Raw genomic sequence first — 22,350 nt, 5'->3', positions numbered from 1 at the left:
TAGAGGCCCTTGCTGCTGTTGCCAGCATGTAAAGGCCCTCTGCTCTCAATCCACAGCTGGTTAGGTTGTTAGAAATGCTCACCAGCTGATCCCAGAGGGGTGGGGCGAAGTGTCAACTCCCTACACAGGGGTGAGAGGAAGAGAGAAAGGACGAGAGATTGTCGAGGGATGTATATCATTTGTTATCCTATTCCAGCTTTTTATTCGCCCTCTTTCCCCATTGTTCTCCTTCTGTGAGTATATGTGTGTAAGAAAGATTTTTAAAGTAAAAGCTGGTTTTCAAGATTTTTCAAATGTGCACTTTAATATGGGACACATGCAGATCTAACACTACAACCCTATTCCCACACCTATTTACTGTATGCAAACTATATAAGACCACAATAGAGTGCCACAGTGCATTAAGCGTCCTAAAACCCGGAAGTGTCACGATCTGTCTGTGTTGTGTTTTGTCTTTTTCTGTCTTTGGTTTCATGTTTTATTTTGAAAAGTCTTCACCTCCTGTCTTGCCTGTTGCTGTCTGTCTGTTTTCCCTCCTACCTAACACAACCAACACAAGTCCCTACTGAAGTGCCGTTGGAGGTTCCTCTGGGGGTCCTGCCAACTCCATGTCCTGTCCCGTTGGGGGTCCCGCCGACTACTCTCCTGCCGGGGGTCCTGCCAACCCTATGCCCTGTCCCGTTGGGGGTCCCGCCGACTACTCTCCTGCCGGGGGTCCTGCCAACCCTATGTCCTGTCCCGTTGGGGGTCCCGCCGACTACTCTCCTGCCAACTCCATGTCCTGTCCCGTTGGGGGTCCCGCTGACGACTCTTCTGCCGGGGGTCCTGCCAACCCTATGTCCTGTGCCGTTGGAGGTTCCGCTGGGGTTCCTGCCAGCTCCATGTCCTGTCCCGTTGGGGGTCCCGCCGACTACTCTTCTGCCGGGGGACCTGCCAACTCTGTCCTGTTCCGTAGGAGCACCCGCTGAGAGTCCTGCCAATCCCATGTCTTGTTCCGTTGGAGGTCCCGCCGTCACCCGTCTCGCCGGGGGTCCTGCCAACTCCTGGTCCTCTTCCATGGGGGATCCTGCCGAAGCCTGCATGCGCAGGCGCAATGCCGGCTGGAGCTGTGAAGGCACCACCGTCACGCGCATGCACAGTGCCGGCTGGAGCCGTAAGCGTGACATCTCAGCTGGCTCTAAGGAGCATACAGCAGGAGATACTCACGACATCTACCTGGGCTTCTCAAAACAGTTATACTTTATCTGTTCTCACAAGCCCAGAGAGAGTCAACCCATATTCTGGAGAGAGAGGTTCTCTCTCTTCTAGAAAAAAGGGTTTTATCTATAATGCCCGCCGAGCAGAGTCAGATTACGCAGACAAATGTCCTCGTAAAGCACCCGCTCAACATGGGTCTCATAATAAAACTAAACCACGCGCGCCACGGCGTGCGGAGAGTATTGGTTATTATGTAATGCATAGTGGCACTACACCCGACTTTTCTAGTGCGGGGCGCGCCTATGGGTGCTGTCCTTTCACGGAAGGTGGTCACCACGGACGCATGTCAGACAGGCTGATAGGGTATTTACGAGGGTCGCCCGGTGAGAGGCCTCTAGAGCAGAGACCTCCAGCGGGCGCACGTAAATTACCCGGAGCTTTTAGCGGTGTTCCCCACCCTAAAACGCTTCCTGCCTTCTCTCAGAGGACACCATGTCCTCGTGAGGACAGACAACACGATATCGTGTATGAACCGCCAAGGGAGGTTGCGTTGTCTCCAGTCACACACACTGGCACACAAACTGATCCCTTGGAGCGGCAGACGTCTCCTCTCTCTGAGAGCGACACAGGTACCGAGAGGGATGCACCTCGGGACAGAACTACTGTCCAGAGCTGCACCACTCTATGCAGACTGGACTCCACATCCAAGGATCGTGAGTCCGCTGTGGGTGCGTTACGGCAGAGCCGCGTTAAATCTGTTCGCATAAAGAAAAAATGCTCAATGACAGCTGTTCTCTTTAATGCACAATTTAAACGCACTGTTAGGCGGGGACGCACTCGTACACGATTGACCTCCGGGTCCTCTGTGAAGGGAGCTCGCAGGCTCCTCCCTGTCTCCAGGTCGCTGGTGCCCTTATGGGACCTGGCAGTGGTTTTAAATGGGCTCAAAATGACCCCATTTGAACCCCTGGAAGGAGCTGACATGAAACATCTGTCACTCAAGACAGTGCTGTTACTGGCCCTGGCATCCGCCAAGCGGGTCAGCGATATTCATGCACTGTCTGTACATCCCTCATGCACTCAGTTCGCCCCAGGGTAAACGAGAGTGTTGTTGAAACCCAACCCTGCCTTTACACCAAAGGTGGTTGGTTCGTGTACCCCAATTGACATTGAGGCATTTCCTCCGCCGCTGGTTTCCTCCGGGGAGCAGCAGCAGGATCTGTTGTGTCCAGTCCGGGCTTTACACACATATATGGACAGATCAAGAGAGCTTCGTCTTAATGACCAACTCTTCGTGTCCTGGGCTAACCCTCACAATGGTAAGCCTGTTACTAAGCAACGGCTCTCCCACTGGATTGTGGAGGCAATTGCTTTGGCCTATACGAGTCAGAATTTGCAAGCACCTTCGGGTCTGCGGGCTCACTCGACTCGGGGCCTGGCTACATCCTGGGCTTTGTTCAAGGGTGCTTGTGCAGCGGCAAGCTGGTCTTCGCCGCTCACTTTTGTCCGCTTTTACAGGCTAGACGTCTCCGCTCCAAGCGTGGCCCGAGCAGTGCTGGGCACCTTGTTGAGTCGGGACTCCACCTGTTAAATTCTGGTTGATCGGTGATCTTCGAGATAAGCTCGTCTGGCAATACGGGAGCTACAATATCCCATAGTGAGACATCGAACGGAGTGTTATGAATGAGAACTATAGGTTACTTACGTAACCCCAGTACTCAGAGTAACATGAAGTGAGATGTCTCCAGGCTTCAAATTTCGTCATTTTAGGGGCAAGGCCATTTGGCCTTCCCGTTCACATTTTTTTCAAGGGCACAAAGGCCACATGACAGGGCACAAAGGCCGTTTGGTTAAATTACGCTGGTTTTACCTTTCAGATTAATACCGTGACATTCTCATTCACCAAGAAACATTAATGATGTATTAAGCAGGAGTTACAGAATACAGAATACATGCTCTAAAATGTCATTTGTAACATATTCCGTTACATTACTCCATCTAATTACCGTATTCTAAATACTTGGATTACATCAGCGCTGTTTTACATTTGATCAAGTGTGAATCAAGCTGCTATTTCAGAGTTTGAATCACCCACATGATGCCAGCAAAAACCCACAACTTAACTATAGGATAAACTGAAACATTATGCATCATCTCACAGAAATGTCAGAATTTTAGTTCAAAAAGCCCAGAAAATCATATGAGAAGGATTCCAAAAGTAACCCCTACAATTCCTTCAAAGAGAGATGTATCCTCCTAACTAGTGATGATAACCCCAGTGAGATGATAGTGAACTGTCTTGAACTTGTCATGAAAAGTTCATGAAATATTAGTGAACCATATTCATGAACAGCTCATAAACAGCTCATAACAAAGTTGATGAACTGTTCATGAAAGTGACATGAACATTAAATGGCACTAGGGCAGTTCATGAACTACTCATGAAACTCCTGTGCTGGAATGGTTCATGAACAATTCATGGAATATGGTTTTAGGCAGGTTCATGAACAATTCATGAAATGGAGTTTTCAGTGAGTGTGTAGGGATATTCAACCAAGAACATTTCAAGAATTGTTCATGAACATATCAAGAACTGTTCATAACAACTTCATGAACCGTTCATGAACAGTTCATACCCAGTCACTGAATATAATTCAATGGCTGGCTATGAACTGTTCATGAACTGTTCATGTACATGAACTGTTCATGAACCACTGACTGTGGGTCAATTGGCAACCATAGAAAACAACAATTATGTCAATCACAATGGAACTTTACTCAAATTAACAAACAAACAAACAAACATACAGGTGGAGCACTACAATTAATCCTATCACTATTTGAAGCAGTTCTTGACACTCAGCTGCACAACATTTTTTGTTACGGGTCCCAAAAGCTTGGGTACCACAGCAACAATAAATGATTTCTGTAGAAAACAGAAAAGTGCAGCAGCAATAATTATACACAGGATCCGGTTGATCGTCTGGAATGCTTCTTATTCAAAATTCAAAGTACACAGTTACATTCAAATAGCTGAACTTTACAAACATCACATTTCTCCATTTAAGTTATCTGTCTGTCACAGTCAATTACTGTATCTCAAGGAGAAATTCAACATAGTCAATATAAATTATTACATTACATTGCATTTAGCTGACGCTTTTATCCAAAGCGACTTACAATAAGTGCGTTCGACCAACAAAATACAAACTTGAAGAAAACAGAATCATATAAGTACATCAGGTTTCATAGAGCAAACACATTTCAAGTGCTACTCAACTGGCTTTAGGTAAGCCAGTCCATAAGTGCTTTGTTAATAGTTCTATTGCTCGAAGTGGAGTCGAAAGAGATGAGTTTTCAGTCTGCGCCGGAAGGTGTGTAAGCTATCTACTGTCCTGATGTCAATGGGGAGCTCATTCCACCATTTTGGAGCCAGGATAGCAAACCCACTTGTTTTTGCTGATGGGAACTTGGGTCCCCTTCGCAGCGAGGGTGCAGCGAGCCGTTTGGTTGATGCAGAGCGGAGTGCACGTGCTGGGGTGTACGATTAACCATGTCCTGGATGTAGGAAGGGCCAGATCCATTCGCAGCATGGTACGCAAGTACCATTGTCTTGAAGTGGATTCTAGCAGTTACCGGAAGCCAGTGGAGGGAGCGGAGGAGCGGCGTGGTGTGGGAGAATTTAGGAAGGTTGAAGACCAGACAAGCCGCTGCATTCTGGATGAGCTGCAGGTCGGATGGCACATGCAGGTAGACCAGCCAGGAGGGAGTTGCAGTAGTTTAGGCGTGAGATGATGAGAGCCTGGACCAGAACCTGCGTCGCTTTCTGGGTCAGCTGGGGACGCATCCTCCTGATGTTGTAAAGCGTGTATCTGCAGCAGCGGGTTGTAGCAGCTATGTTTGCAGTGAAGGACAGGTTGTTATCTATAAACACATAACGCTATCAAATAATACTTTCTATCAATATATCTATCTTTACCAAATATAACATATTATGGAGATCACAAAAATACACTGTCAATGTTAATAAACAAAAAACAAGGCAATGTGCCTGCAAGACTGCACTCAGGTAAACAAAACATATTACCCGTGCGCAGCATCTAACCTGCCTGCGAGCCTTCGCTCAGGTCACATTTACCCAGGTGCGGCTGAAGCCCGCGAAAATGGCATCTATTGTTGCCGACAGTTTAGTATTTTTAAAATACCGTTACTATGTCAAACATGCTCAAAACCTTCTGACACACTCTCCTAAATATCTCCAACATCATATCTAATTCACACAAGTTAACATCGATCATTTTCATTATGTACTGACCTGTAGAAAACAGAAAAGTGGAGCAGCAATAATTATACACAGGATCCGGTTGATCGTCTGGATTGCTTCTGAGGAGGGGGCGGAAGTGTCCCCCCTAAGGTAACCCAGATGTCACCGCTCACCTGCCAAAGGTTCCACCTTGGCGCTACTTACTCGTACTGCTTCTCAAACAGTACAGATAAACCATAAAATGATATGAATGTCACCAAAATAAATACAGATAATGTTCAGTTTCAAATTCACTATTGTTTTGTTTTAAGATAAAAGTTTTAAAAAAGAAAGAAATGTTCAAATAGTAGATGAATATTCAAGAGGTCTTTAAAAACATCACACTGATCATCAAAAGTTCATAACATACTCATGAATATTCCAAAATATTCTGAACTTGCCACAATCATCCAAAATTCATGAAATGCTCATAGTCATGAAAAGTTCATGAAATACTCATGCACACTTTTTGGGGTTTTAATTATAATGTTGTGATTGGCTGGATCATGAAAAGTTCATAAATTGCTCATAAAAGTCTGTCATGAGCAAAACAGGAACTTTATATGAATGAACAATGTTCATAAACATTTCATGAACTGCTCTTTAAAATGGTTCATGAGCATTTTAAGAATTTTGGTTCATGAACATGACAAGTGAACATATAATGAGTTGTTCATGAATGTTTCATGAGTGCTCATGAACAGCTCATAAAGTCATGAACTCCATCTCGCAGGGGAGCTCACCAGCTATCGCTAGTCAATCAACATGACGGAAAAGTGTAGCACTAACGTCAACGCCAGTCGTTTCACAAATGGCTGAATGAATAGCAATAGTGTTTCTTAAACGTATACGTTAAGTTCAGCGATAAACCACATTTCAATCAGGAGAGACATGATGTATGGAATACATATTTATTATCGGTCACATTATATCAATGAAACATAATGATGACAGTTCATAACAAATGAATGAAATGTTGTTTTGGCGATTAGGCCCAGGTTTTTGTAGGATATCAATCGGGAAGGGAAGAACCGTTTCCGATTAACCCCCCTGGGTCTAGACACTGGTGGTGGTGATAAGTGGTTAGGTCCGGTTGGAAGGGAGAAGGTTAAGCTTGGTCCTGAGTTCAATCAATCGATCAATCAATGTTTAGTCATATAGCCCAATATCACGAATGTTACATTTGTCTCAGTGGTCTTCACAGTGTGTAAAGAATATAAGTATGACAATACGACACCCTCTGTCCTTAGACCCTCACATCGTACAAGGAAAAACTTCCGAAGAAAACCCAGTTTAAAGGGAAAAATGGGAGAAACCTCAGGGAGAGCAACAGAGGAGGGATCCCTCTCCCAGGACGGACAGACGTGCAATAGATGCCGTGTGTAAATTGAAAAGATAATACATTTGCAACATAGGTAGTCCAAATGTTTGGAAATGCATGTGTGTGCATGCATGGAGTCGAAGGGGTGGAGGAGGGTTGCGCGTTGACACCTGGAAGACAGTTGATAGAACAGGGGAGAGCATATATAGAGGGATTAACAGGTGCGATCATTAGGCTTGTAAATGGAGGGGCGTGATAGGTTAGCTGAGGAGTGGCGCTCCCTGTCATTTAGATGCAGGGAGCAAGTATTGCCATGACGAGCAATACGGAGTGTTAGGTCTTCCTGTCTGAACTTGCGCTAAGCTTCATTTCAATCAGGAGAGACATGATGTATGGAATACATATTTATTATCGGTCACATTATATGAATGAAACATAATGATGACAGTTCATAACAAATGAATGAAATGTTGTTTTGGCGATTAGGCCCAGGTTTTTTGTAGGATATCAATCGGGAAGGGAAGAACCGTTTCCGATGAACCCCCAAAAGAATGAAGTATGAAGTACTGAATGTGAATAATCTTACCTTGTGGGATGCAGCGGAAATCTATGGATGGAAAGGAGAGGTTAATACATGTGAGGATTTAAGCGACTGATGCCTCCCGGGCATCCTTCCTGGACGTACGGGGCATCCCGGACGTACGGGGCATCCCGGAGGGGGCATCCTGAACGTACAGGGCGTCCCGGACGTACGGGGCATCCCGGAGGGGGCATCCTGGCCGTACAGGGCGTCCCGGACGTACGGGGCATCCCGGGTGAGCGGGGACTACCCGGACGCACCGAGCGACCCGACCAGCGCCCCGGGGCACCCGGAACGTGCGAGGCTTCCCGAATGTGCGGGGCAACCTGACTTTAGCAGGGAAACATTATACGGACCGGAGGTTTCACGACCCGGACATACGGGGCTTCCCGGACGTACGGGGCATCCTGGACATACGGGGCTTCCCGGACGTACGGGGCATCCTGGACGTACAGGGCATCCCGGACATACAGGGCATCCTGGACGTACAGGGCGTCCCGGACGTACGGGGCATCCCGGAGGGGGCATCCTGGCCGTACAGGGCGTCCCGGACGTACGGGGCATCCCGGGTGAGCGGGGACTACCCGGACGCACCGGGCGACCCGACCAGCGCCCCGGGGCGCCCGGAACGTGCGAGGCTTCCCGAACCTTTTCTCTTGCGGGGCAACCTGCTTTAGCAGGGACACGTTATACAGACCCGAAGGTTTTACAGCCTGGACATACAGGTTTAGATATGCAGAAATAAACATGAGGCGTGGGGCGACATACGTGCTGACATGCTAAGAACCACCACCAGTTATATGCATACATACCAATTTGTTAAGGTTTGGAGAGACCTTTGGATAGCCAGCACGGCATTGAGGTTGGGGCGAATGTAGGATGAGAAAGCGGAGGAGGACCACCGTCCGAGTTGTTGCAGGGATGAGGATGAGACACCTTGATTAGCAGCGGAAGTAGCTGCGCCTATTCTAAAGGACTGCCCCGTGTATAGAAGAGGTGATAACCCGGATTTAATGAGGACTTGTTTAAATAGACATTGAACTGTCGTTGCGTTAAAGGAAAATTCCCTGAGATAAGGAATAATGGTGAGAGAGGATTAGAGGTAGGTCTAAGCCGTAGGAACTTGATCATGGCCTTATAAGGGCATAACTGGGAGTCGATGCGGGCGGCGATGACGGAGCAGGCGCCGCCGCATTTGGAGTGTTTAAGATATAAACTAAAGTGGCTAGCGTGAAAGGATATGTCAGAAAGCTGACATAGTAAGGGAAGCTGTGGTAAATTCGCCTGGTCTGAGAAAGGCATAAAAAGCTAGGAGAAATAGAGCATCGAGTAGTGCATCGATATAAGGGGAGAATAACCCACTTCTAAGTTTGGAGAGCATGAGGCGTAAAGTGGAGAGTGTAATAGGGCGTCTCCGGTCTAAGACGGGGGAAAAGTTTTAATGAGACCTTTGAGGATGAGTTTGACTGACTGGTTTGCGAACAGGCTGGGAAAGCCGGGATCGGAACGTGAACGTTAAACTGAACTCCTGCTAAGAGGCCCCGGATGTATTGGGGTTTGAGGTGGTGATCAGTGGCGCAGTAGCACATGAAGGCACACACGGTGGAGATGAGAACAGGTTTAAGTGTGATGCCTACGGAAAAGCAAAACGTCGCAAATGTTCTCCAAGCGAATCATATGTTTTGAGGTTGGACGCGCTAAGCCCTTCCTCATAAACCTGCTGAATCGAGGTGCCTTTCTAGGGGGCTTCTATTTAAGAGAGAGAGAGGAGATGCAGGGGAGGAATCCTGACGGGTTGAGCGCTGGCTCCTGGGCAGAGGTTCCGGAACGTCTTGTGGGCTGACTGCGGTGATCTATGGATGAAATGAGAGATTAACATGTGGATTAAACAATCGGCCGGAATCACTGCCGGGCTTACTGTACATCATAAGATGCTGACCCGAAGGTCGACGGCCGGAATCAGCGCCGGACTTACGAGAACACTACCACTAAACAACGGCCGGAATCGCTGCCGGGCTTACTGTTCTCTGCTGGGCTTACTGTACATCATAAGATGCTTGACCCGAGAGCCACCGGCCGGAATCAGGCCAGGCTTACGTACTACCACTAAACAACGGCCGGAATCGCTGCCGGGCTTACTGTACATCATAGGATGCTGACTCGGAAGTCGACGGCCGGAATCAGCGCCGGGCTTACGTGAACACTACCACTAAACCTTACCGACACGATGGTCGATGACCTGCGATGCAGGGTTAAACATGCACAGATGAACACTACCACTAAATGTATAGATACCAGGAAAGACAGATCTTGGATGGCCGTCTGGTTGTTGTAGGGATGAGCAATAATTACCTTGATTGCGGCAGGGTTGCTGCACCTATCCTGGACGAAGCCCTGAAATGCTATTAAGACACCACCACCAGTTATATGCATGTTTACCATAGGTAAACTGAGAGATCTAGGATTGCCGGCACGAGTCGATGTCCGGGGGAAGAGGGAGATGTAGACAATGTAATGCAGCTGTTAGCTTGAGTACAATGATACATGAATGTTATACCCTGGCTTATCGTAAGCCATGTGAGCATGAACCAATATAAATGAGACAATATGCGCAGCATAAAATGATGTATGCTTAGGTAAATACTGAAACATGACCCATGATATGGGACTAGCTTAATTAGCAGTTTAATTACGCCACGTTGAGACATAGATGCACTTGATTGGGTGATCATCTTACGTGAACTTCTCTTTCTCCCTGAAGAAACTCCCCAAAAACCCCACGGATGGGCAGCATCCGTAAATAAAAACGAAGACTCATTGAGTGTCTGAGTGAGTAGATACGGCCGCTGCTAATGTGTGGCGTTAATGTGGGTGGGGGGGGTTTGAAAGATTATTTTCCATGTGGTTCCTGGCGCGAGGTACTGGCAAAGCTGCGGTTGCGCCTGGGGCATACAGACCTCGGATGAGCGTCCTTGCAGGACTGCAGATGTGGAGGAATGTACGATATGGGTGGTAGCAGACGTTTTCGTTAAAGTTATGACAAATCTTCTCGTCTTGCCTATGCTGCACCTGACGCCTTTGACTATTATTCCCGGAACACAGCATGGGAAAGACTCTAGCCCAACAAAATAAAATACTCAGTTACCTCTAATCATTAACCCATGTTGTATAATTTAGTGAACTCTGTGTGTTGCTGCCAGCATACATGACACCTGACGTGGAAACGTTACTCGTGGATGGGGCTACAGAGCTGCTAGACAGTCGAAAACGGTGCATTCCTCTGTCTGAATGTGCTGCACTTTGATAAATGTTTAGACAAAAGCTAAACTCTTATTGCACTTTTGGCAACGAGCATTCTCCACGTCGAGACGGGTAAAGTTTAACCACACCTCGGAGCGCGTTCTCTCCGCCACCTCCGCAGAGTGCTCCGCTGCATGTAGCAGCTGCGTGTGTGTAAACTGCCCCGCCCCCTCGCACGCAGACCGGGGAGAGAGATCTCGTCTGATCGAAAATACATCATAGACGCATTTGTTTGTCTTTTGCATATTAGAAAAAGTTGGCGCCATTCATTTCAGGTAACGCTGTGTTGAAGCTTGAAACTGCGTTAGTTACTAAGCATTGTAATGGGTAGTAATTACCCGACTGCATTAGTAATGCAAGTAATACGTTACTGAAACTCCATACTGCCTGGAACTCACCTTACCCCTCTTGCCAGCGCTACTCTGACGCCTATTTTGGAGTGAGGCGCAGGAGGAAGTAGCTTCAATGGGATGTAGCTTGAGCCCTGCCTGCCTGCAGGAGGGGTTGTGGTTTGAAGCCAGAATGGGTAAAGCTTCGCCTGCGATGAGGACCCGTTCCGCGTGAAGCCGGAAGCGCCGCATTTGAGCGGCCCTGAAGCCAGTGATATCCTCTTGAGAGACTGAAGGCATGCGTCAATTGTTTGGGTGAAGTAGCCCGTTTCCATTAAGCCGGAGGAACTTCCGTGGAGCCCGATTTCTTTGTCTTTTCCTCCCGCGTCCGGGTTTGCGGGGCGGCCGGCTGGAACCGCTAGCCGACTGGGGAACGCCGCCTGTAGCTTAATCCGCCAGACTGCGGAGCTGATGAATAATGCCTGGAGCTGGGACGAAGCTCTGCTGCTGGTTGCGCGTTGACACCTGGAAGAGAGCTGATAGAACAGGGGAGAGCATATATAGAGGGATTAACAGGTGCGATCATTAGGCTTGTAAATGGAGGGGCGTGATAGGTTAGCTGAGGAGTGGCGCTCCCTGTCATTTAGATGCAGGGAGCAAGTATTGCCATGACGAGCAATACGGAGTGTTAGGTCTTCCTGTCTGAACTTGCGCTAAGCTTCATAAGTCAGTCATGTATTATATCAAAACCGCTTAGCAAGAAAAATACTAGATTCAAAGGTGACAGCTATCTGCTAGCTTGTAGAAGCAACACTAGATGTAGACCCCTTGAAGGGAAGACGTTAGCGCTATCCAAACTAGCTAGCTAGCTATCGCTAGTTTTCATGACAAAATGTACTAACGAGTCGACTTTAAATAGGCTAATACAATGGTAATTACCTATCAATAGTACTTTCTATAAACACGTAAATGTTAAGTCCTTTCAAATACTACCACATCATATCAAAACAGATTGGTCCGCTTGCTTACCTGTGCTTCTCTTGCTCCCGCGGCTGAGGAGGAGGCTGTCGGGCACCTACAGGCATGTCTGACAGAACAATAACAGCGGGATTGCGCGCACTAATATGACTTCACTCGCGTTGTTTACACGGCATGTCTGACGGAACAATCACAGCAGAGAAATCGCTCTGATCCACAGGCACGGGACTATACTACTGCGCGCACTAGTCTAACTTCACTGGCGTTATTTACACTGGAATTTTTGACAGGGGCACAAAGGCCACTTTGGCCGTGAATTGCATTTTTTTTTTTTTGCCATGGCCGTCGTGGCCGTCGTGAAATTCCCACCCTGGATGTCTCACCAGACGGCCCTCTTTGCTATGATGAAGTGAGAAGAGGTGCTTATTTTGAATGACGCATGCGTTGTGGTGCAAGCTACTTATAGGGGGTAATTTCCCCTGACGCTGACGTCAAGATGACCAGCCAATCAGGATTGGCGTAATGAGATTGATGCTTCTGTTTGCTCCGCGATGAGGCGCATCCCATAGTGAGACATCTCACTTCATGTTACTCTGAGACTGGGGTTACATAAGTAACCTATAGTTTTTCAGCATCTGGCAGACTGAGTGTGGGGCAGAGTTTCACAATATTTCTCAGGTGGTAGAAGGAGGGCTTGCATGTTTGTTTGATGTGGGCCTCAAAGTTCAGGTGAGGATCCAATATCCACATGTCTACCCTACCTAATTTTCTAATCATAAATCTAGTCGCCAGAAGCAAAATGCTAACGTTATGGTATAAACTAACTACAAGCAAGTACAGCAGCAAGGTCGCACGACTTCAACGTCACGTCAACTTAAGATCGTTTCAACTGACTTTCGCCGGCTTGCATATTTTAACAAAGCTTTTCCTTTTACAGTGATGCAAATTAGTCGCTTTTCGGTGCCTCCCACTTTTTTAACGCTGATTTGGGTGACTTGTGTAATTCGTGTAGACTAGAGCAGTGATTCTCAAACTTTTTTCAATAATGTACCCCCTTTGAAAAAAAAATGCAGCCAAGTACCCCCTGACACTTAAATGCTACATTTCAAATGTTTACAATCCATCACGAAATTCATGGCAAACCCATTTTAACATCATGCAATAACACTCAGACGACATTAGTTGCATTGAACTGATCTTTTTAATAAGTTGTATTTACAATTTAGTGAGAAACATGGTCTTGTGCCTCACTGAGAATCTTTGTCATTCTGACAGGGAGGCTAACTGCAGTTATTACAATTCATGTTTTGAAATATGTGTAACTCTAGTCTATTAATATAAAACCCACACTGCTCAAACTGCGTTACTTTTCCTAACATTTGTATATTTATCTTCTTTTTTTTTACCATTAACATAAAATAAATCTCACGTACCCCCTGCAGTACTCCAACGTACCCCTAGGGGTCCGCGTACGCCCATTTGAGAACCACTGGACTAGAGTGCTGACGGAGAGCACCGGAACGCCGCTCCAGCTCTTCAAATATTACAGTACCCCTAAGGAGCCGTACACATGCCGCAGTGTTTGCATGGCTGTGTCTTTAGTTGTAAGCACAGTGGCGATCTGTTGTTATTAGCATCTGGTTAGCTAGCTATGCTAACGAATTTAAAAAGCTTTTCTACAACCAGGTGGAAGAGAGCTCTCTCCTGAGAGGCTCAAATAACCTCAGCTCAGTCAGGTTAAGGCACACCTTGATATGATCATTATAGTTATTAATGAGACATTAGAGACTAAATGAAAAACAGGTATAAATTACTATATGACAGTAACAAAAAAGTTGTTAAAGATAACAAGAATATAGTTTAAAAGGGGAGTGATTTGTAAAATATCCAAAAAGAAAAAAAATCTGCTTACAGTTCTGTTTCAAATGGGTGTTGAAATATGTATCCATATATCTCCTCATGTTGCTCTCAAAGTGCACCAGATTGATGGTTTTAACTTCAATATTTAAAAAAAAAACTTCACGGGGGAGCATGCCCCCAGACCCCCCTAGAGGAGGTTAGGTCCCCCCACTTAAATCATGTTCACATGGATACTAAATACATTTGCACACATCTTGTGTCCATATCTTTCTGTTTTGGTGGTCATGCCACAACCGTGCACATGCATGCGCGAGTCATGGTAAAATATCTGGATTAAGAGGTTGCTTTTTCTTTGCACAACATGAAAGAAAGGCCAAATGAATGGGCTAAGCCAGTGGTTCTCAAACTTTTTCTGTCAGGCCCCCCCTTTGGATAAAAAAGTGTTTCGGGCCCCCCCAACACAAGTCAGGCTCAGTGGCAGCGCCAGATATTTAATTGTTGGGGTGCTGTGGGGTAGCTTGACGATTCATAGACGGTGCTCAAACATTTAGGGTTTTCCATTGATGTACCGGGCGCTACAGTGGAATTTTCTACTGCAACAATCCCCACGCAAATACACAGTGTGACAGTTACAATGAAGGCTCGAGGCATATAGGTGTAAGCAGGGGTAAAGTGTTATTTTTATAGGTGGTGTGTGGACCTCACATAGTGGGCTCCGGGGGCAAGCTCCCCCGGGAAGATTTATTTTTAAATATTGAAGTTAAAAGCATCAATCTGGTGCACTTTGAGAGCAAAATTAAGAGATCTATGGATACCTCTCTCAACACCCATATGAAACAGAACTGTAAACAGATTTACTTTTTCTTTATGGATATTTTACAAATCTCTCCCCTTTTAAACTTTATTCTTGTTTTACTGTCATATAGTATTTCATACCTGTTTTTAATGTATTCTCTTATTTTTGTATAACTATAATGATCATTATAAACGTGTGCCTCGGAAATAATTGATGGTGACCAAAACGTGTGAGACCCACTGAGATAACACTGAGAGTCCTTTAGCTCACTGAGTCTCTTAGTCTGACAAGAGAGGACTCTCCTCCACATTGACGTAATAGTACTGTACTGCATCATATTATTTTCGAATCAATAATCTTTCAATTTATGATTTTTTATCTTTTTTAATTTTTTATAGCATCTTTCCTCCTGGTCTCTCGTTTCCCCCTGGCATGCCTCTGCGCCCCCCATTTTGAGAACCACTGGGCTAAGCAGAGGTTGAGTTCAATCATTTGTACGGCCCTCGGAGGATGTTGTAAAAGTTTAAAGGAAAAAGTTTCCCCACCCCTGCTGTAAATAATAATTAAACCCTTGATTTATGACTTAACATCTCTGTCTCCTATTGATCTTAGTATATTATAAAGAATAGCCAGTTAATTGAAGCATTATAGCACAGGCCTTTGTCAGATGGTATATTACGCTGTTTACGCTTCGAATAGTTCTCTCTTTTTTCACCATACCTGTATTTGCATCACTGCTTTTAGCCACACTGAATTTATATATAAGTCAATTACCAGTCTGATATCGTTTTACAAAGATGACAAGAAGAGAGTAGATAGAGGAGAGAACCACTATAAGTCAGGACACGTACAGCAGTGCAGCCTAGATGAAGGTGTTATCAGGGCTAGCATGAGGCACAAGGTCTATAGAGTGTCGGTGAGTAGTAGCAAGAGTACCGCTAACCTAGAGTTCATTTATTCATATTAGTGACATTAATTCCCATCAACAAATCAATTGTATGTGTCACATGACACAAATTACAAATATTACACACCAGAAAACCCAGAAATATCCATGACATAAACATACAATAGGTTATAAACAATTACAATGGATAAATGGAAAGGCATTACAAATGTAAATATATGTTAACCTGTTAAGCCCCAAGCCTGTTTTTCAGGTCTCAGGCTAAAAAATGACATTCCCAGAACAAATGACCATATCTTCCCTTCTAAAAGGGTTACATGAATAATCCTTTTTCTCAAAGCAAGGTTACACCTGTGAGTTGGATGTAGAAGTGTCAGAATCAATATAGATGTTTTGATTTTAAAGTAAATTCAGATTAAACAGAGTAAAACAATGTAAATTATTGTGTCCGTCCAAAAAATAATAATACTTATTGTGAAAACCATCCTTGAATGATGGGATGGTAGACTAAAAGCTTTAGGAATCCAAACTACAACATATAATAAGTACCCTGTATCAAGATTGATGCAAGTGAAATTTGACCTTTTTAGAGAGATTTAGCAAAAACAACCCACTTCTGGGGTCATTTGGGTGGATTTGACCTATCTCTGGCCCCCCTTGCTCAATGTTGTTGATTGACATCTCTTTCTAACCGTCAGAGCCAATGGAATCGAGGGAAACTCCCACATACTCCTTATTTGGTAATGTGTGTGTGTGAGACTGCCGCATAGCCAAGACCGGAAGCTGCGATAACTCTGGTGGCTACCATTAGCAGCTAACTTTTACTCTCCGATTTTTACATAAAAATAGAATTATGGATTATAAATTTAAAAAATGATTACCCAGAAACATTATCAACCTATGGATTAACCGATTCAGCCGCGTTTTTTCTCGTTTTAATGCCATTGAACAAGTCTTTTGATCAGATTGACAGCTACGGTGAGACGATCTCCCGTAAAAGCTCCGGAAAGGTACGTGTTGTGATGTCTGTGTTTGCTTCCCCTGTCGCGAGTTCGGATCACTCAGTGATGATATATATACCTAAATAATCTGTGGAACCTGTAGTGGAATTTTTTATTATTATCATCCTTATTATTATCCTTATTATATCTTTCATATGTTTAAACCAAATGCTTCTTATTTCCTCTTGTTGTGCTTTTACCATTATTATTCTATTATATTCTCTTATGAGTTTCCCAGTCTCTGCAAGGCCACAGCTGTTTCAGCAGACTGGGAGACTCATACACAGTCACACAAAGTTCCGTTATGCTATCTGCAAGGCCAGAAGGTGTCTCATAACAATCTCCCCGTGTGAACAGGAGAGTTATAATATTCCCACTCTTTCCTTATATAATCTCTGCTTTTCCATTGTCCTGCGCACTCTCGGGCAGACTTTCCATACTCTGTCCGACCTGTGACAATATATTATTATATCGTGTATTTTAAGCTTCAAATAAATAACCAAAAGACAGCTTTGCTTGATTCACCATTTATTTGTTTTGATCATTTGACTTGTACTCTCCAGAGCAGTGTTTGGGAGCCAGATTTCCATAACAAACCTCAGCTTTAATCGGATATCTTGTATGTGCAGCTACGATAAGTAATAAGGGTATATTTTATCTTGAGTTCTGTGCCAAAGTGCGTTAGCATTTTTCGCTCAGGGGTCATTTAGATGCTTCTTATGAGACTTGTGTTTTGTTTTGGTAAAAATGGTTTGTATCGTCAGTTAGCTGAGATTATTCCCGTTAATCTGGTAGAACACATTAATATGTTCTTAAATATTAAGATCCCCTGAGACACAGTGTCGTGAAAAAATAAATAATAAAATAATAAAATTTCCATACTCTGTCCGACCTGTGACAATATATTATTATATCGTGTATTTGAAGCTTCAAATAAATAACCAAAAGACAGCTTTGCTTGATTCACCATTTATTTGTTTTGATCATTTGACTTGTACTCTCCAGAGCCGTGTTTGGGAGCCAGATTTCCATAACAAATGGCGTTGTCGGCAGGATCTCTGTATGTTTGATCGGGGAAACCTCTGGACGCTGGTGGGTTGCTCCGGGATCTTTTGGTCTTCCTCTACCTCAACGTAAAAAAAAACGTACGGGACGAGGGGACCAGCGCGAGGGGTGGAACCGATTGACTTCACGAGATCCAACGAACTCAAAGGGCTTTCAATACTCGGTGAGATGTGCAAAGTCTAAATTGTTTAAAGTTAAACGTAATTAAAACTCCATGACATCTGGGAGAGGGACTGCTCGAAAACAGAGATATTTGGCATATCTGGCATCGACGGATGAAAAATAGTGTTTTGGTGACACGGAGTGTTTTGGTGACACTTTAAAAGACTTTGCTATGGGGGCAAAGCAGGCGAGGGGGTGTGTACAGCCTCCTGAGGGTCCGATTGTTGATGTCATGCGAGCAAAATATGGTGAAGAAAGTCTGTCTAAATTAAATATATGGACGGAAATGTTCGGATTTCCTAAGGGAGGTTCTTTGAGTAAATTAAAAATCAAAAACCTAAGGGATAAATTACAAGAGTGTGAAGATGGAATGAAGAAGAAAAGTAAAATTAAAGTAAAAGATTTAGAGAGACTGGACACTCATAGAAAGTGTTTAAAATACTGGGAGGATGAAGCAGAGTGCCGTGAAAGAAGGCAATTGGCCGCGGAAATAAAAAAGATACAGGCTGAGGATAAAAGTGCAAAGGAAGAGAAAAAGTGTTTTGTGTTTCCTCCCCAACATAAACCACAAGCTTCCCTCTATCCTCTGTTTGCAGGCGTGCGGGACCCTCTCCTCGACTCAGGATTTCCATTCCCTCCTCCACCTCCCCGTCTGCTACCTGCTGAAGAGGCTGCTGCTGCTGCTGGACTAGAGGTCAACATACCAGACGCCGCTGGAGAAGCTGCACAGCAGGACAGACAGAAAAAGGAAAGAGACGAAGAGAGACAGAGAAAAGAAAATGAAGAAGAAGAAGCAAGACTGAAAAAGATCCAGGACAAGAGAGAGAAAAAGGAGAGAGACGCGAAGGAAGCTGAACTCTACAAAAAAGAACGCCTCCGCTACCAGAGCGAACAGGAGGACGAGGAGAATATTACTGTCGCCTGTCCTATGATACAGGTGGCCGGACCTGATGGTCCTGCATTAGTCTATCGCCCATGGACCATAGCAGAGATGAAGGAGATATCAAGAGATCACCTGCCAGATGTTGAGTTAGGAGGTGCTAAATTCGCTGCAGCACTTCTCATGTTCTGTAGACAATTCACCCCTACCATGCCGGAGATAAAGATATTGTTGACTCTGAAAATGGGTCCGACACACGTCAGCCACTTCACCGAAATACTGAGAGGTCAACAGCACATGACAAAACCCGAGTGGGATGATGCCCTGAACGCTACCTACCGTGATGCTTTGGGCCGCCTAGAGACTGCAATAACTAAAAAATTCCAAGTCAAAGTCGACATGGCAAGAATCTATGCATGTAAGCAGAACCCGGAGGAAACAGTAAATGACTATTACCACCGCTTAGAACAAGTGTTCATCGAGAATAGCGGGGTTATCAAACAAGAGCCGGGGGCCGGGCCACCAACAGAGGTGGGAGTGTGGGAGACACACCTCAGCAACGCTTTCCTCAACGGCCTATCCCCGGCTATCTCTGCATCGGTGCGAAACTCCTGCATTGGCGTACTGGACGGTGCCCGGCTGGAAGAAATTCGCCGACATGCCCTGCATGCCGAGAAACGGCTCTCAGAAGAAAAGGCCAGTGAAGAAAAGAAACGCCGGGAACGCAAAGACAAGGCCCAGCTGACCATGGTCCAGGCTGTCACAACCGCCTGGACCCAAGGTGAGGGCCAGGGCAGAGGGAACCGGGGGGGTTTTCGTGGCCAGGGAGGAAAAGGCAGAGGACGGGGAAGAGTCCGCAATAATCGCTGTTTTAACTGCGGAGAGACGGGTCATCAGATCGCTGACTGCCCACACGAGAAGCAGAAAAAGAACTTTCGCTCGGATAAATCGGATCATAACAGACAAAATTCTTCAAACTGACATCGGAGGGAGAGAGTGGAGGAGGAGGAGGTTCGGTTCGAGGAGACGGACCCCGTGCCAACCACATCAAACCAGGGAAGTGACACACACACACACATCATACACGCGATTGAGAAATTGGAAGAATTAGAGAAAATGTCTGTGATTAAAGAGGGTACATATTTGAAATATGACACGGAAAAAGCATTTGAGAAATTTCCCACACTGACCTTAGCTATAATGGGGGTTGATATTACATTTCTGGTTGATTCCGGTGCTACGCACTCTGTGCTAAAAAGGGCAGATCTGCCAGATTGCAAATTTAGTGGAAGATTCAATCACTCGATAGGAGCAGGGGGGTTAACGGTGAAGGAGAAGTTTTCGATACCACTTCAGTGTAAAGATAACGGTGGTGATGATAACCATCCATTTCCAACAACAATCAAACACAGTTTCCTGTTATCATCTGTCTGCCCAATACATTTACTGGGACGAGATCTGATTCTCCGTTTCGGCTTAGACCTAATTTCCACAAATGAGGGGCTCAAAGTCCGACGACCAACTCCATTGATGGTTCAAAACCCCACATTTGATGGTAAAGAATTACTAAATGTGTACCAATGGCTGTTAACAACTCCTGACTCTCAGGAGTTGTTGCGTTTGACTCATCAACGTGTGTTTCCACCTGCTGTGTTCATGAAAACTTCTCATTTGCATTGTACTGCTAATGTTGTTGATAATGATGCATGTAGATACGATGATGAGAGTTTTTTGCAATGTGTGAATGATGAGATCATGCTTAAAACAATGTATTGGAACTCTCTGTGTAGCGCTATCTCTGTTAGACTAACACACACACAAAACCAGCTGCATCAAATCCCAGGGGCGGTCCCACACATTTCACTAGCCAGGGGGGCCACTGAGAAATGGAGGGATTTGGGTCCAATCGTTAAAGACTGGGAATCTAGTACTGATTGGACTATCACAGACGACCCGTTGATTGAGTATTCCCCATCACATGACGTGTTTAAGTACAACATTGACTGCTCAGTGCATGTACTGCGTTCTCTGACTCTGACAGGTAATGATGACTATGTTAACTCCGGTGCTGGCCCATCTGGCCCGGAGTTCTCATTTTTCAGTCATATTTCTGAGCTCCCTGATGCGCTAAAAACAGTGCCACAAACACTGTGGGCAGCTCACAAATATGACGTAGGTTTAATCCGCTCTGCGGAGCCGGTGGTTATCACTCCTAAATCCACGTTCCGTCCAAATCAACCTCAGTATCCATTGAAACGTGAAGCTGTTGATGGCATCCGGCCAGTGTTTACCTCTCTGCTTAAACAAGGGATCATTATTCCGTGTAATGATTCCCCGGTCCGCACTCCAGTGTTTCCTGTCAAAAAGATCAGAGACAAACCTCCTGACGAGTGGAGATTTGTCCAGGATTTGCGAGCTGTAAATGCAGCGGTTCACGCTCGGGCACCGCTGGTCCCAAATCCGTATCTGATTCTTTCCCAAGTTCCAGCCTCTGCAGCATTTTTTTCTGTCATCGACCTCTCAAATGCATTTTTCAGTGTCCCTGTACACAAAGACAGCCAATTCTGGTTTGCATTTGAATATGATGGTAAACCTTACACTTTTACACGCCTGTGTCAAGGTTATTGTGAATCACCTACTGTGTACAACCAGGCATTGTGTACAAGTTTGGCCTCTCTCCAGGTTTCTAAAGGCACTGCTCTGATCCAGTATGTTGACGATCTTATGATTTGCGCACCTACAGCAGAGCAGTGTGAGGCTGATACTATTGCTTTGTTAATGCACCTCGCAGCCGAAGGCCATAAGGCCAGTTTGTCTAAACTCCAATATGTACAAAGAACAGTTACATTCTTGGGTCATGTCATTTCAGGAGAGGGGAAAACGCTTTCAGATAAGCGGATTTCATCATTGGCTGCTCTGCCAAAACCTGTCACTAAGCGACAGATGATGTCATTTTTGGGTTTTTGTTCATACTGCAGGTCATTCATTCCAAACTATTCTCCAATCGAGTTACCACTGCGTACTATTACATACGTCACTGGTTTGAAACCTACAGATCATCTTATATGGACACCGGAAGCCGACGAAGCCTTCATTAATATGAAGCTGGCTCTACAATCCCCACCGACTCTAAGTCTACCTGATCACACTAAACCTTTCACTCAGGCAGTGGATGAACGACATGGGTGTATGACCTCAGTTCTACTGCAAGATCATGGAGGAAAACAGAGGCCTGTGGCCTATTTCTCCTCCAAGCTAGATCCTGTAGCTGCTGGCCTGCCTAAATGTCTACGTGCAGTGGCTGCTGCTGAGAAAGCGCTCAACTCCTCACGTGACATTGTGGGATATGCACCTTTGACCCTGTTAGTTCCACATGCTGTTTCACTCATTCTCCTTGAACAGAGAACATCACACCTCTCTGCTGCACGTTACCTCAGGTATCACACCTGCCTGTTAGACATGCCTAATGTTTATGTCAAGCGATGTAACACTCTGAATCCAGCGTCTCTTATGCCTTTGCCTGAAGACGGTGAGGAACACGACTGTGTTGCCGTACTTTCCATTGTGTGCACACCTAGACCGGACTTAAAAGACGTTCCTCTGACCAACGCTGACCTCATTTTGTATGTTGATGGGTCTGCCTCTCGCGACCAAGGGGGCACTAATCGGGT

Source organism: Pseudochaenichthys georgianus, chromosome 14 (genome assembly GCF_902827115.2).
Source record: "Pseudochaenichthys georgianus chromosome 14, fPseGeo1.2, whole genome shotgun sequence".
In the NCBI taxonomy this organism is placed as follows: domain Eukaryota; kingdom Metazoa; phylum Chordata; class Actinopteri; order Perciformes; family Channichthyidae; genus Pseudochaenichthys; species Pseudochaenichthys georgianus.
Note: the sequence above shows the minus strand (reverse complement) of the source record.